The 14552-nt window shown below is 36.9% G+C and overlaps 1 protein-coding gene across 17 annotated transcripts in view; it reads right to left on the reverse strand.

The window, feature by feature from the left end:
• The window catches only part of SGMS1 (sphingomyelin synthase 1), a 485077-nt gene that overhangs the window by 217341 nt on the left and 253184 nt on the right, over positions 1 to 14552 (reverse strand). For all 17 annotated transcript variants that reach the window (XM_077125326.1, XM_077125323.1, XM_077125311.1 and 14 more), the window contains one exon: positions 6315 to 6358. The gene's annotated coding sequence lies outside the window, so the exon portion shown is untranslated. The remainder of the gene's footprint in view (positions 1 to 6314; positions 6359 to 14552) is intronic.

The raw sequence follows: 14552 nt of genomic DNA on the forward strand, positions 1-14552 counted from the left end.
AGCCTTATATTGTGGCAGGGGACAGACCAGGAGCTGTGACAGCAGCATCCTGGCTCAGGCCCTACTAGATTCCACGGTGTCCTATTATATTTGTGAATTGGGCATAATGTACTCCTTTCGCTGTGGTGAAGGCAAGAATGCTCTCTCCAATTTTCACCTCAAGACTAATTTCTCCATTGTATAACTTACAATGTTATTCACATAAAGGTCTTCATATATTGATGCTCCTGCATCAATAGTTCTTTAAATAAGTTAGTATCTTTAACTGTTTATTAAGGATTTTGAGCTCCTACTGCAAATTAGCCATCACAAATCTTTAGGTTGTTTCTAGGTCTTTGCAAAATACATGACAAGATCTCTGTCAAAAAAAATCATGTCTTACCTCTCCTATATGATCCTCCTTGACTCCACATTGAAGGGAATTGAGTAATGGTATAAATGATGTCACAGACACAACAGGACAATATTAGAAATATAAAAGTCCACTCCTATCTCCCATAATGGCCTCATCAGTAATTAAAAAAAAATAGGATGTAATAATAAAAATACCATAACCTATGTTAGAAAGTGGATTTAATGATGTCTCACATTCCTAATATACTCTCTACGAAAATAACTGTTGCAAATATTTAATTTTAATATGCTAATGATTAAATATTAAGTATAATTAAATTGTAAGTATAATTATAAAAGGGATAGGCTGACCCAAAACAGGGAAAAGGAGCAAGTAAAAAACTAAAACTGGAAAAGAAGGTGTTCTAGTTTGGAAGCTGCCAGAATGTGAAATAACAGAACTGGAACCACATTTATAAAGGGGAATTTAATAAGTTATAGTTTACAGTTCTAAGGAAGTGAAAGTGCCCAAATTAAGGCACCAACAAGAGGTTACCTTCACTCAAGAAAGGCAGATGGGTCAAGAACAGCTCTGTCAGCTGGGCAGTCACGTAGCTGGCATCTGCTGGTCCCCTGCTCCTGGGCTCCACTGCTTTCAGCCTCTGTTCCTGTGGGGGTTCCTCACTTTACTTCTCCAGGGCTGGCTTTCATCTTTTGGTTCCGTAGGCTCTGTCCAGGTTCTGGCTTGCTTAATATCTCATAGATGCTGGGGCTCTAAGCATCTCCAAACATCTATGTCTCTGTTTTCCACATGTCGGCTTCTGTGCCAGCTCTGCTCTGAAGTTTCTATCGGCTCTCTGTCACCTCTGAGGCTTCTGTAGTTTCTGTCAGTTCTGACTCTCTCCAAATGTTTTCTCTTTTAAAGGATTCCAGTAAACTAAACAAAACCCACCTGGAATAGGTGGAGTTATATCTCCATCTTGTCAAAGGTTACATGCACAATGGGGCATGACCCAATTATCTCCATCTCCGTGGAGATAATCTAATCAAAATATTCCAACTGACAGTATTGATTCAGGATTAAAAGAAATGGCTGCCCCCACAAGATTGAAGAAGGATTAAACGTGGCTGTTCTAGGTACATAATACTTTCAAACTGGCACAGGGAGGTTAAAATGACATAAAAATTAGGACTTTTTCAAACCCTGCTTCAGGAGGCAACACTATATGCTTGGAGGGGCAAACGGTTTGAGGTAGACAGAACTGTGGCTCAATCCCATTTCTGCCTCTTACTCTTTTAACAGTGGACGAGGCACTTAATCCCTTGGAACCTGAGTTTTCTCATGCAGAGAATGGAACTTGTTTAATGCTTTCATGAGTGTGTGAAGATAAGAAACATGCAAAGATAAAAAATACTTGGCACAGGGTACATTTGTAGATTTTCCACACTGGAAGAAGGGGGAAAAAACCTAATTTAGCAAGGTGATATATAATATGACAGGATTTATACCATAAAAATTATGAAGGATCAATCTATTAAGTTAGACATCCAGTGAAGGGCAGAAGATATGTAATAATGGGTGACTCTAACCTTGATGATGATGATGTTGTTGAGGAGATAAAAATTAAAGGCTATGAACAAGAAATGAAGTAAGCACTTAACACCATAACTTGGGACACTGGTCATCAAGATATATGACTAACAGGGCAATCTCATGCAGCCATCACCTGATCAGATAGGCTTTGATGACATTCAGGATAAGATAAAGCCAATAAATAAGCTGGCTTGGAGGAGCACATTTGCTGAGCTCTTACACTGACTGCCCCACTCCCAGTAAAGATGGCCATGACGTCTCTGGCTAGATATCTGTTATTGCTTTCATATGAGGAAAGTCTAATGTTGCCTTATCATCTTCATTGTCTTTCAGGCAATAGTAAAGACTTTTGAGAAGTTTAGTCAAAGCTGCTCAAGATAAAGAGAGACAACTTACATAATAGTCAAGTTTAGAGAATAACAGTTCTAACACATTTGTGCATCCCAAAGTACTCAATGATGTGCCTAGAATAAAGCAGCAAGCAATTCATGCTAATCACTTTGAAATGGTATCATAAAATTTTAAAGCTAAAAGAGATCTTATAGATCTAGTTCAGTTTACTCTAAATGAAATCATTTATTAAAACCTTATCTTGGAAACAAAAAACTTACAAAGGCTCTTTCCTACCTCTCACTCTCATCTTTTTTTAATTGAAAACTAAAAGTCTGTAACACTTTGTCACATAGAGATATTTCTCCTTATAGATATTTAGCTGCTATTTTTAATTACCAATTAATAGTGGATTCTCACAAATTAAGTATAGCAATTTCAAAAAGAAAACAAGAGGTAACTACTAAGTTGCCCCCTTTACAAGTTAGTCTTATAAAAAGTGGTAATCTCTCTGAAGCTAAAACATGCCTTCATAAATAATAGCTTTACAGCTACATGTGTAAATGGTGTGTGAGTAACCAAGAAACTAGAGATAATATTTTGTACCTATCAAAGACGGTGGCTCCTCATTCACAGTAATTAGTATTACATGTGAAAGAATGTGGAATGTAATGGAAGCCAGAAAGGAAGAATTTTACTTTGATTGTGTTTAAGATAACCACAACATTCTCTCTTTTTTTCTATATAGTACTCTATAAGAAGCAGATTCTCAACCCTTCTTAGTATTATATAGCCCTACCTCACTGAGTATCTGATGACAGCTAAGCCTATTCCATCTGTCCACCCCTGTAAATTTCAGGAGGACCATGAACTCCTTGAAGCCCATACCTGGAATCCAGAATAAAAACCTTGGGGCATCCAATGTATCAATCTGGGTAGCTGATATCTTGAGTCTGTTAACAGGCTTAATTCTATAAAGAAACAATTCTTGGAACAAAAGAAAGCAACACTTTGAAAGTTTCTGAAGACTTAATAATGCCAGGCAATTTCCCATTTAATCATTCTTTTTCCCTATCTATCCCATCCTATCTATAAGAAAAAATACTATACCTACAAATCAGATACATTCACAAAGAAAGCAGCTGTCACAAACTAAAGAGATCCAGGACTCTCTTGCTACTACATTAGCTTATAAGCATTCAATAAAATCTTCCACAGTAAAAGATACTGACATAAAACAACATCATCTCTAATGATACCAACAAACAGTGTATACACACAAATAAGAAGCTGAGGATTTCCCACTCACTCCCGTACCCCTCAAATTTATACCTCAGGAAATAGGGTGACACCTTATAACCAAGATCTTACCATATCTCATACTATAGATGCACACTCACTTGATTTTGAATAATGAAATGTTTGTGAAAGTACAGCTAGCTTTGAATGTGACAGAAACTGGTTAACAAAAGGAGGCAAAGAAATAGATTACATAATTATTTTTGCAGGTAGGACCTAATGATAGTAAATATGAGATATCATTTTTAAAAAGCTTTTAAAGATCATTTTGTAAAGTAATATGGATTTGTAGTTTATCAATGGCAAAATGAATAGGACTATTTATCTCTGCTTCCCTCCAAATCCCCACTAAAATTACAGTAAAGGCTGGAAATATACAAATCTGCAAGAACCAAAAGGAAAAGATTAGGACAAGAGACAACAATGGTATTTTAGAAGCTGAAACAGAGATGGCTTCTAAGCAGAGCAGCCTGGAACCTCATGGATGAAGAAACAAACAAGAAGCCAACTGACTAATTCAGAAAGGCTCAGGAACTGAAGTGTCTGGTTCCTCCAAAGGAGGAGTTTAGGAGGTATGGCTGAAAAGAGGGGGACTATGTGAAAATCAGTATTAAAAGCAGTTAGAGCCCCAGAACACTTCTCCAATCTTCAGAGTCAAACCATCCCTCCACCAATATCAGGCAGCCATTCACCCTCTAGAGAAAATGATACAGCAAAATATTCAGACAAAGAGACAGCCAGGTAAAGCTGAAACAGAGGCACTGAATTCTATGATTTTATAAGCTTGGATGGTGGGGCCTCTGGCTCTCTTCCTTCATCTGGCTCCCACAAATCCTCAAAGGTTTATGCCCTTCAGAATGGCGAACAAAGGATTCCTTTTTGGCAAAAGTGAAGGGCCCCAGGGTGGGCCACGGTGGCTCAGCAGGCAAGAATGCTTGCCTGCCATGCCAGAGGGCCCAGGTTCAATTCCTGGTGCCTGCCCATGTAAAAAAAAAAAAAAAAAAAGTGAAGGGCCCCAGAATAAAAAGGTCTGTAGACTCTGACCTCTGACCCCTGAAATGGCAAGTTTCTCTCTACCCTAAGACCCTACAGTATAGTGTACCAAGTAAATTCCCAGTCCCCATTTTATTGCCTCACTATTAAATATGAACAGATAGCTAAAGCCTCACTATTCACTCGAGAAATGCCTCAAACATTAAAATCTGGGGGCAAAGCAATCAAACAAGAAACACAACAAATGAACATAGAGGAAAAAGAAAAATGCAAGAAGCAAATATAAAAAGCAAAATAATCCAATTAATATTCTCAAAGGAAAAGAGAAGATATTGTATCCATGAAACTACAGGATCCTATTTTTAAAAAGTAAATATTCAGAAACCCACTAAAAATTTCAAAATTCCAACCATGCTAGCAGAAATTACAAGTTCAATAGATATTTAGAAAACCCGGAAAAAAAGAGGCAAAAAAAGAGAGAAAATGAATAGACATAAGAAACTTAGAGAATCAAAGAAGTAGCTCCAACTAACAGACTTACAGAAAGGAAGGACAGAGAGGAAAGTGCCAAAGAAACAGTACAAGAAATTTCCCAAATTGAAGGGCAAGACTTTCCAAACTGAAAGAACCATAAGCACCATTAAGGCATATGAAAAATGTCCCAATAGGAAAATTCAGAATTCTAGGGATAAAGGAAAGATAGATACAGTTTCCGGAGATAAAAAAATTCACACACAACCGAGAAGTCATCTCAACAGAAGTATTATAGAGAGAGCTCAGTCACCACCAAAATACAACCATAAAAAAGTAAACATTAAATATTTGTTTAATTACAGAATGCTTCATTGTTTAACAATGCTGCATTGAGAAAACAGAGACAGGAAGAGTAGGTGTGTACTGACATTAAAGGATTGTGTGTTAGAGCTAAATTCATAACTTCACAGTAGGAAATCAATATATAAATTTATAATTTTAAAAGAAATCAATAAACAGCACTTAAAGAATATTGCGTATAGATTAAAAATATGTAGAAACATCAACACCAGAAAACACAACTAAAAGAGCTGAGAAGGGCTATCTTTGGGTAAAGGAGCATTAGAATAGCTGTTATAGTACTATCTGAATTATTAAACAGTGTATATGGAATTGCCTTGATATAGATATATATATGATAAAGACAGATACATAGAGAGATACATAAATAGATATGGATGGATGGATGGATGGATGGATATAGACAGATAAAAGTATATTTGACAAAGCAATTCTACAAATTGTTGCACAGTGAAGATTGCCAATGTTCATCTGTAGAAAGAATGAAAATTCCAACTGTGCTAACATTACGCCAATGACTACTTGTGGCTTAGAATAAAATTTTTAGTTATAACATCATACATGAATTCCAACAGTGCTGTATCACAACAACTAAAATGAAAACATGTTCTGGAAAATGGTATTGGGTACTCCAAACTGTGATCTTAATAATGAAGTCACTGATGTCAAATATGTATGTAAATAGTAGGAAGAAAATTGTTCTAGGGATAGAAAAAAAGTGCTAACTATAATATTCTGTCCTATATTAATATATGACTTTAAAATATACATATATAACTACATTACTTAAATTGCATGAATATGTATTGACTATCACATCTATATCTCTAAAATTTTCCTAATATATTCAAGTTAGCCACTATAATTGTTTGTTTAGATCACCTCATTGGGAAAGCATATACAGTACATAAGGAAATTAAAATCCATTTACCTGAATCATGTCGTTATGTTTCCTTTAGCAGTCTTCTTTTCAATCTAGGAGAAAACAAATAATGTGCATTACTCATGTACTCAACTGCTTAAAAAAAAAAAAAAAGCTAAACTAAAATCCAAGTCAACTATTATCTACTTCTTGTTATCTATTCATTGAAAAAAAAGTTCTTTCCCACTTCCCAGAACAATTTCTGGCTGTCGTGGTGTTCAGAATAAGCTTCTCAAAGCCAAGCACAAGCCCACATGTAAAACTAATGCCAATAAAAAAAATCACATACCACAGTGCATCTAATGGTGTAACATTACCATTAGTTTTAAAATCATGTACTTTTAAGAACTGTCTCCTCTCTATTCAGTTAACTATATACAGAAAGAGAAACAAGAATGCACAGTTTTCAAACCTTAAGAATTACAACTCTGGGGCAAAAAGGGGTTGCACTTTCAACAATTTGAAACTCAACAATTTGTTTTAAATTTTCATTTTTACCAAAATGGAAACAATAGCAAGTAAGTGGAACATCTACAGACCATATCATATGTGTACGCTCAAAGAGCCCATAAATAAATCTTAAACCCACAATACAATGAAGACTTAGAAATGCTTTCTCATTTAACTCGATCAAAGATCTACTCAACTAAAAATGAAATATGGCCCTTGAAGATATATATGTGAATAGATATAAAATAGATAAGTGAACTAGGATGCCTGTAGAAAGGGAAAAAAATTACCATTTTTAAAATTAATAAGCTTTTTAATGTCTTACATACACACAGAAAAGCACAAAAATCTTGAGTAGCTTGATAAATTTCAAAAAGTGAACAATGTGTAACCACTCTCCCCAAAGATCACCACAGGACTTCTAATACCCAAAAGTCATGTCCTTACTTCTAATACCCTGTATTAGTTATGCCTGTTGGGGAAGGTATTACACAGGGTTTTGTCTGTGAGTCTAAGAATCCCTGTATTTGGATCAAAATAAAATGCTTTAGGGAAAGAGAAGCAAGTAGATGCTAACTCCAAAGTGATATTATTCCAGAAAGATGTTAACATATCTGAGGAAGCTGTTAGGGTTTTAAACCCAAACAAACTGGTTTTGTGCCAGTTTGAATCTGTGGTAGACCCCAGAAAAGCCATGTCCTTTTATCCTCATTCAATATTGCTGGCTGGGAGCTTTTTGACTGTTCCCACAGAGATGTGACCCACCCAATTGTGGGTGGTAACTTTTGATTAGATGGTTTCCATGGAGATGTGTCTCCACCCATTCAAGGTGGGGTTGTTTGCTGGAGCCGGTAAAGAGGGAACCATTTTGGAAAAAGGAGCAGAATCACGAGAACCACAAGAGCCCACACAGCCAGAGAGCTTTGGAGATGAACAATGAAAATGCCCCTGGGAGACCTTCATGAAACAAGAAGCCTGGAGAAAAAAAAGCTAGCAGATGCCACCATGTTCACCATGTGCCTTTCCAGTTGAGAGTGAAACCCTGAATGTCACTGGCCTTTCTTAAGTGAAGATAACCTCTTGTTGGTGCCTTAATTTTTATGGGCTTGCTTTAATTGAGACATTCTCTCAGCCTTAGAACTGTAAACTAGCAACTTATTAAATTCCCCTTTTTAAAAGCCATTCGGTTTCTGGTATATTGCATTCTGGCAGCTAGCAGACTAGAATAGGATGACTGATTGGTTATTCAAGGTCAACCTGCAAGTTCTCCAAAATCTGTAGGAAAGAAAAGAAGTTTTATGATATAAGTAAAACAGCCTTTCTGTTACCAAGAACGAACAGACTGGTGGGGGTGAGTGAGGAAGCAGCAAAGGGAAGAGGAGAGGGGGCAGTTAGAGTTAGACCTCCTTTGTTTAGCTATAAAAACACCAGTTAAAAAACAAACAAACGAACAAAAAGATAACCAAACTAGTTCGAGCTAGGAGCAAGACTAAGTTACTTCTATATCATCTCATTTGATCTTCTGATTCCTATGAAGTCTGTTTTACTCCCACTAGTCTAGAGATAAGAATACCGAGTCTAAAAGCAGCTAAGTATGGTCCCCAAAGTTAAACAACCAGTAGGTGAAGTAAAGCTGTTCCTCTGTACAATTCCTCCTGTCTTCAGGGCTAGAGACACCATAAACAAAAAGTGTTGTCATAAATAAAACCATGTAAAGTTAACAGAATATGTTGTACTGAACCCACCAATGAATCCTTTAAATGAAAAGAATGGGAACCAAGTTACTCAGAGTCCACAAAGTCTTCTGAATTACTAAAAAGTCGAATTTTTTTTTCCTGTAAGGTAGGCTAACTTACCTTTCTTCTCAGGGAGAAGATCGTATGAAATAGGTGTGAATAACAGAAAGAGAAAAGTAACAGCACAAGATCAATTTAATTATATATTTCTATTAGTTTCATTTTATTAGAATTGAAAAAAAAACACTGAAAATTTTCTTATTCTTATAAATGGAGAAGTTTCCAAAGAAATTCTAATGCTTCAAGTGATTTAATTTTCTGAGATTTTAATTTGGTTTATCACACTGTATACTTTTCCACTTCAATAGGAAAAATCAGAAGAATGCAATGTTCCTAAAGCCACAGATGCAGAGAGGCAAGTTACCACCAGAGAATTATTGAGGAACCCATGTTAATGTCATAGTCAAATAACATGCCATACCTGCATGAACATTTAGATTCTATCATAAGTATTTTCAAAAAGCAGAGACCAAAATGGGAACACAGTTCAAAATAGAAAGTTTCTATTCTGTTACTTGAAAGGGAAAGAAAAGAAATTATCTATTTGCAAAGTACCAAAAGAGATGTAACTCGAAAGGTCTTACTGTATTCTCACAAATGAATACAAAATATCTCATGACAACAACTACATGATTGTCAAGCACTATGACAGGTCTTTACATTTAATCCTTACATTAATCCCACAAGAATCCTGCAAGGGCATAAGGGGTTAGAATCCTCAATTTCTGAGGTGCAGACACTGGGCTCAGAGAGGTTAGGTAACTTGCCCAAGGATGAATATGAGAGATGCACAATAATTCAGGCTTAATGATGAACCCAGTTGAATCTGCTTTTCAATCCCAAATCATTTAGTGATCTTTTTAACTTTCTCTGGTTTCAAATTGCTGTTGTCTTGAGTAAAGGATATTGACACTCCCTCCTTCGGTGAATCGGGGGAAGCATCTTGTTAAAGAGTGGCTAAAACATAGGAAACAAAATAGGATGGATGGACCCTTCTTATAGATTAAATCCCAGCTAAAGTCGCTGAGAGCAACCTGGTGATCATCTTTACATGGGATCTGGCACAGAAACACACAGGAAAAGCCGCAGACCTGATTTTGCAGTGGAACACAAGCTATGAAGATGCAATGCAAGAAAAGTTCTTTCTGGGACTATATGAGAATAAGCAGATTATGCATACAGTACGTGGTAAAGCATATAGGAAAAAAATTACCCAAATTAAACTTTTAAAAGCATGGCTCTAAAGTTTTAATTAGGACCAAATAAAGAGATTCAAGATTCTTTATAGACATCAGCCTAATGACGACCAGAAGAAGGGGGGATAGCTAGGATGAAAGACTAGGGGTTGCAGAATACATTACCCTTCCCCTGTACACAAGAATTCTGATATGCAGTGCCAGCAAAGGTTAAAAGAAATGTTCAGAATTTAGTCTGAAAAAAACAAGGATGAAGGCAGAAAAGATTAAAGTTCACAAAATTATTCAAGTCATGGCAAACTCCCACTTTACAAGTTTGCATTTATAGGGACAATCCTTTTAGAAGCTTAGTACTTCCTCCTAGATGACATGAGGCAGCAATTTCATTTTAGGGGCCAACCTAACTGATCAGTAGGCCGAGCTGCCCAGAGGGCAACATGGGGAGACAGTACTGAAATCAACTACTATTTTCTGCCACAGACACATGACACAGAAATTGCAGTAGGAATGTTTCACATTTGGTATCTCTGTCTCAAACCCAGTTAATTATAATCTAGTTGTGGTTTGCAGGGGAAGATGGTAGACAATAAGACATGAATAACACAAAGGGAACATTAACAGCACAGGATCAATTTAGTTATACTTTTCTATTAGAGTTACATATTACTAGAATAGTAAAAAGAAAAAAAAAACACTGAAAACTTTCTCATTCCTATAAATGGTTTGTTATAAAAATTAGAACTTGGTTCAAAGAGAATATAAACTCCAAAATACAAAGTTGGTTAATTTCTCCTTCTAATGCCTAACTTGATAAACACGGTTTAATTGAAACTTTTCTTTTTTCCCTCTACTTCAGGAAGAACCTTTACTATATCTTACAGTGATACTTTGGTTAAAATGCCCAGGCATCACCTCTAGCTTTTGATAACTCAAAGTTGCAGTCTACTGCTGTCATCACCCAGAGGCTTCTTCCTACCGGCAGCTGGTACCCCTTACCCTCTCTTGACCAGAGGAAATGACTTTTCACTTAACTCACAGAATACTTTAATCTGTCTTTCATGGACTGCCTTCCTCACAGATTAAAAGAATAACACAAAGCGTAAACCGAATGGGTTCTCCTAGCCCTTTACCAACCTTGCTTCAATTTACAGCCAAGCATGATAATTTTGGGAAAGTTACAGAGCTTTTTCCTCTGAGCTGCTTGACTAAGGTACAAAAGAAAACACAAAACACAACAGACTATCTCTATTAACTACGCTGGGAGTTTAACAACTTTCTTACTTGCCTCTCAAAAGACATTTCCTTTTCCCTTCTTGTAATGATTAGGTTCTGGTGTCAACGTAACCAAATGATTATGTCCAGTTGTCTGGTCAGGCAAGCACTGGCCTGACAGCTGCTGCAAGAATATTTTCCGGCTAGTTGATTAAATCATCAGTTGATTCCATCAGTGATTACATATGCAATCAACTAAGGCAAGTCTTCCATGCTGTGTTGATTCAATCAGTCGAAGACTTTTAAGGAATCAGAGAATTTTTTTCACTGCTTCTTCAGTCAGCGAGTCTTTCCTGTGGAGTTTATCCAGCCCGTTCATCAGAGCCACCAACGTAAAAGCCTACTCAACAAATTTTGGACTCTTCCATTCCCACAACTGCACAAGACACCTTTATAAATCTCTTATTTACAGATCTCTCCTGTTGGTTCTTTTTCCCTAGAGAACCCTAAGAAACTTCTCCTCTATAAAATATAATTGAATAGAGTTTAGAAGAAGAGAATCACCTAGGAGAAAGGGACAGACTTACAAATTGCAGTCTATCAAAATGTGAGAGGACTTAATGAGTGGGAGGGAAGCATGAGATGGTTAAAAAAAATTCATAGAACTATACCCCCACACACTTATTCCAATAGATAATGAAGATTGAAAGAATGAAGCCAACTGTGGTCTAGGAAACATTGAGATAAATTCGAAGTAAAACTGCAAAAAGCCTGGAAGTGGATCCCTAAAAACCTGAGTTTTATCTCAAAGCAAACAACCACTTCTATCCTTACAGTGAACAAGTGCCTTTCCTTAAGTTGAAGGAAAAGAAAGAGTACTTCAACCCTTCATTCAGCAAAGATTTATTGAGTGTCTAGAAGATAGGATTGTATAGAGATGAAACAGTGGCTTGACTGAAGGAGCTCACAGTTTATCAAGGAGAAAAATGCATAAGTCGTCATTTATATTTCTGGGTAAGGAGCAATATCACAAAGGTAAATAGCAAATCAACAGAAACAACCACTTCCCTGTTAGGGGCCGGGTACTTAAACATTTTATATATCTGATATTAATCCATGCAAAAAACCTGTAAGACTGGCAAATGTCTTCCTACTTTTACTGGGAGGGAACTGGAGTATATGGCACACAAAAAAAGGTCATTCAAACAATAATATCATTATTTATTAAATTTTCAGATTAAACTCCCCTATAAAAATACAAACATAATCACATGATTTTTACCTTTTGCATGTTTCAATAAGTTTCCAAGATTCCTAGAGCTTCTTACTGAGAAATCCAAAACTTGAAGAAATAATTTTTTAACATGGCAGTTCCTATTATCAGAGGCCACATTAACAGTGTTGTTTCAGTACATTAAATGCAGCCAGAATTCAATATACCAGAAATGGAATGGCTTTCCAAAAGGGAATTTATTACAAGTTTACAGTTCTAAGGTCATAAAAATGTTCAAACCAAGGCATCCAGAGAAAGATACCTTGACTCAAGAAAGGCCTATGTCTGTCGCTTAGGAAGGCATATGGCTGGCTTCTGCTGGTCCCTGTTCCCACTTCCAGTGCTTCCAGCTTCTGATGCCAGTGGTTTCCTCTCTAAGCATCTGTGGGCCTTCATTTAGCTTCTCAGGACACAACTTCAAGTTCTGGCTTGCTTAGCATTCCATGGGAAGGCGCATGCATGGCGATGTCTGCTGGGCATTGCATCTCCAGACATCCCTGTATAGGCATTTGCTCCTCTGTCAGCACTCCAAGCATCTCCCAATGTCTACATCTCTGTCAGCTCTGAAGCAACTGTGTCTTCTCCAAAATGCCTCCTCTTTTAAAGGACTTCAGTAAACTAATAAGACCCACATTGATTGGATAGAGTCACATCTCCATCTAATCAAACTTTGACTGGATTGTTTCCATGGAGATGTAACACATGACAACTGGGTGTGTCATATCTCCATGGAAACAATCCAGTCAAAGTTTCCAACCCACAATATTGAATCAGGATTAAAACAAACACAACTGTCCCCATAAGACTGGATCAAGAAAAAGGACATAGCTGTTCTGGGACACATAAGAGCTTCAAACCAGCACAAATGCAGGTTTATTGGGGATGTTTTATGGCTGTTGCTAAACTTTCCTCATATGTTATTTAAATCACAGCTTCTTATGGGCAAGAGCCATGCTATATCTTATAAACCTCACAGTACTGTTAAATAAAATAAAATGGCAACCTGCATTGGGCATTATCAGGAAAGACCCCTTTCTGAGAAAGGATTTTCCAAAAGGCAAAAATAAGTGATCTGCAAGGGCTTTCCAAGAAAAGAGAATGGTGGGATACACCTTACAGTATTGCAGATAAGCCCACCTAGTGATAAACCACTCTGTCCAGGAGAGATAGCTTGTCAAATCACACAAACCATACCAACCAATGTGTATCTGCTTCCACTCTGTAAGACTTCCCTATGTGTAACAGAAACTTAACAGAACATTTCCTCCAATCAGAACATTTCCTCACGTGCTTCTGTGTTCACCCAATATAAGCAACCCCTTCCACTCACTCACTGGAGCTCCTCTTCTACTTTCGGAACGGGATGCTGCCCAATTCATGAGTTACTCAATAATGTTCTTCTTTTAACAATACTAAGGGCAGACCCTGGAAAATACTCAGTTAAAACCTATCACGTTTCTCTGTTACCAATTTTTCAAACAAGGCTTCTCAGTTTAGAAGTCAAAACCCACCCCTATTCTCCACACTTAATCATTATTTTCAAGACTGAATTTCTACCCACTCTCAAAAGATTTATTCATTGCTGGGTCTCTGATCCTACTATTTCCAATAATGCCCGTTCCCTACCCTGCCCCACCATGCTAATCCATGCCCATTACCCTGCTTAAAAAAATAAACAATGGAAATACATTTGCATTTCCATCAAGAAACCCTAAAGGAAGTTGCCAGTTAGATGCTGAGGTGAAAGGTCAAGAGGGACATTTAGGATCAGGGCAGCCATTCATTGGCCAAGGCTGTCAAACAGAATGAGCCCTTTCTCTTTGACAAGGGACAATTCCTAACCCAAGAGACAGTTTCTAATCCAAGAGACAGTTCCTAACACAAGATTCTTAGAAGATCTATATCCAAATTATGGCTGCTCTCATTCCCTCTATCTTTTCTTGAATGAGACTGACTTGGTGTTTGAAATTTTTTTAATATGTCAAAACATAGAGCCCATGATATCAATTTTAGTTAAATTCAAATGCAAAGACCTACTATCACTGTTGAGTCAGAAAAAAACCATTTTCCTTTAGAAACAGCTCATATGCATTAGTAATAAATCTGAAGTCAAGTTTTTAAAGAAATAGAGTATTAATAGTTTCAATTTCTTCCCTTTGGACTTCAGGTTTCTCACCTGTAAAATGAGGCCATTTTATGGGAGAAAAGCTCTTGAGAGTTCCTCTCTAGTTGTTATAAGCATGCTATCTATCATCAGTGTAGGCATCCCTGAAGGATATGAACATCTCCCTTTCAGACCAAAGAAGACTCTATTTTTTGG

The sequence above is a fragment of the Tamandua tetradactyla genome, chromosome 13, assembly GCF_023851605.1.
Source record: "Tamandua tetradactyla isolate mTamTet1 chromosome 13, mTamTet1.pri, whole genome shotgun sequence".
In the NCBI taxonomy this organism is placed as follows: domain Eukaryota; kingdom Metazoa; phylum Chordata; class Mammalia; order Pilosa; family Myrmecophagidae; genus Tamandua; species Tamandua tetradactyla.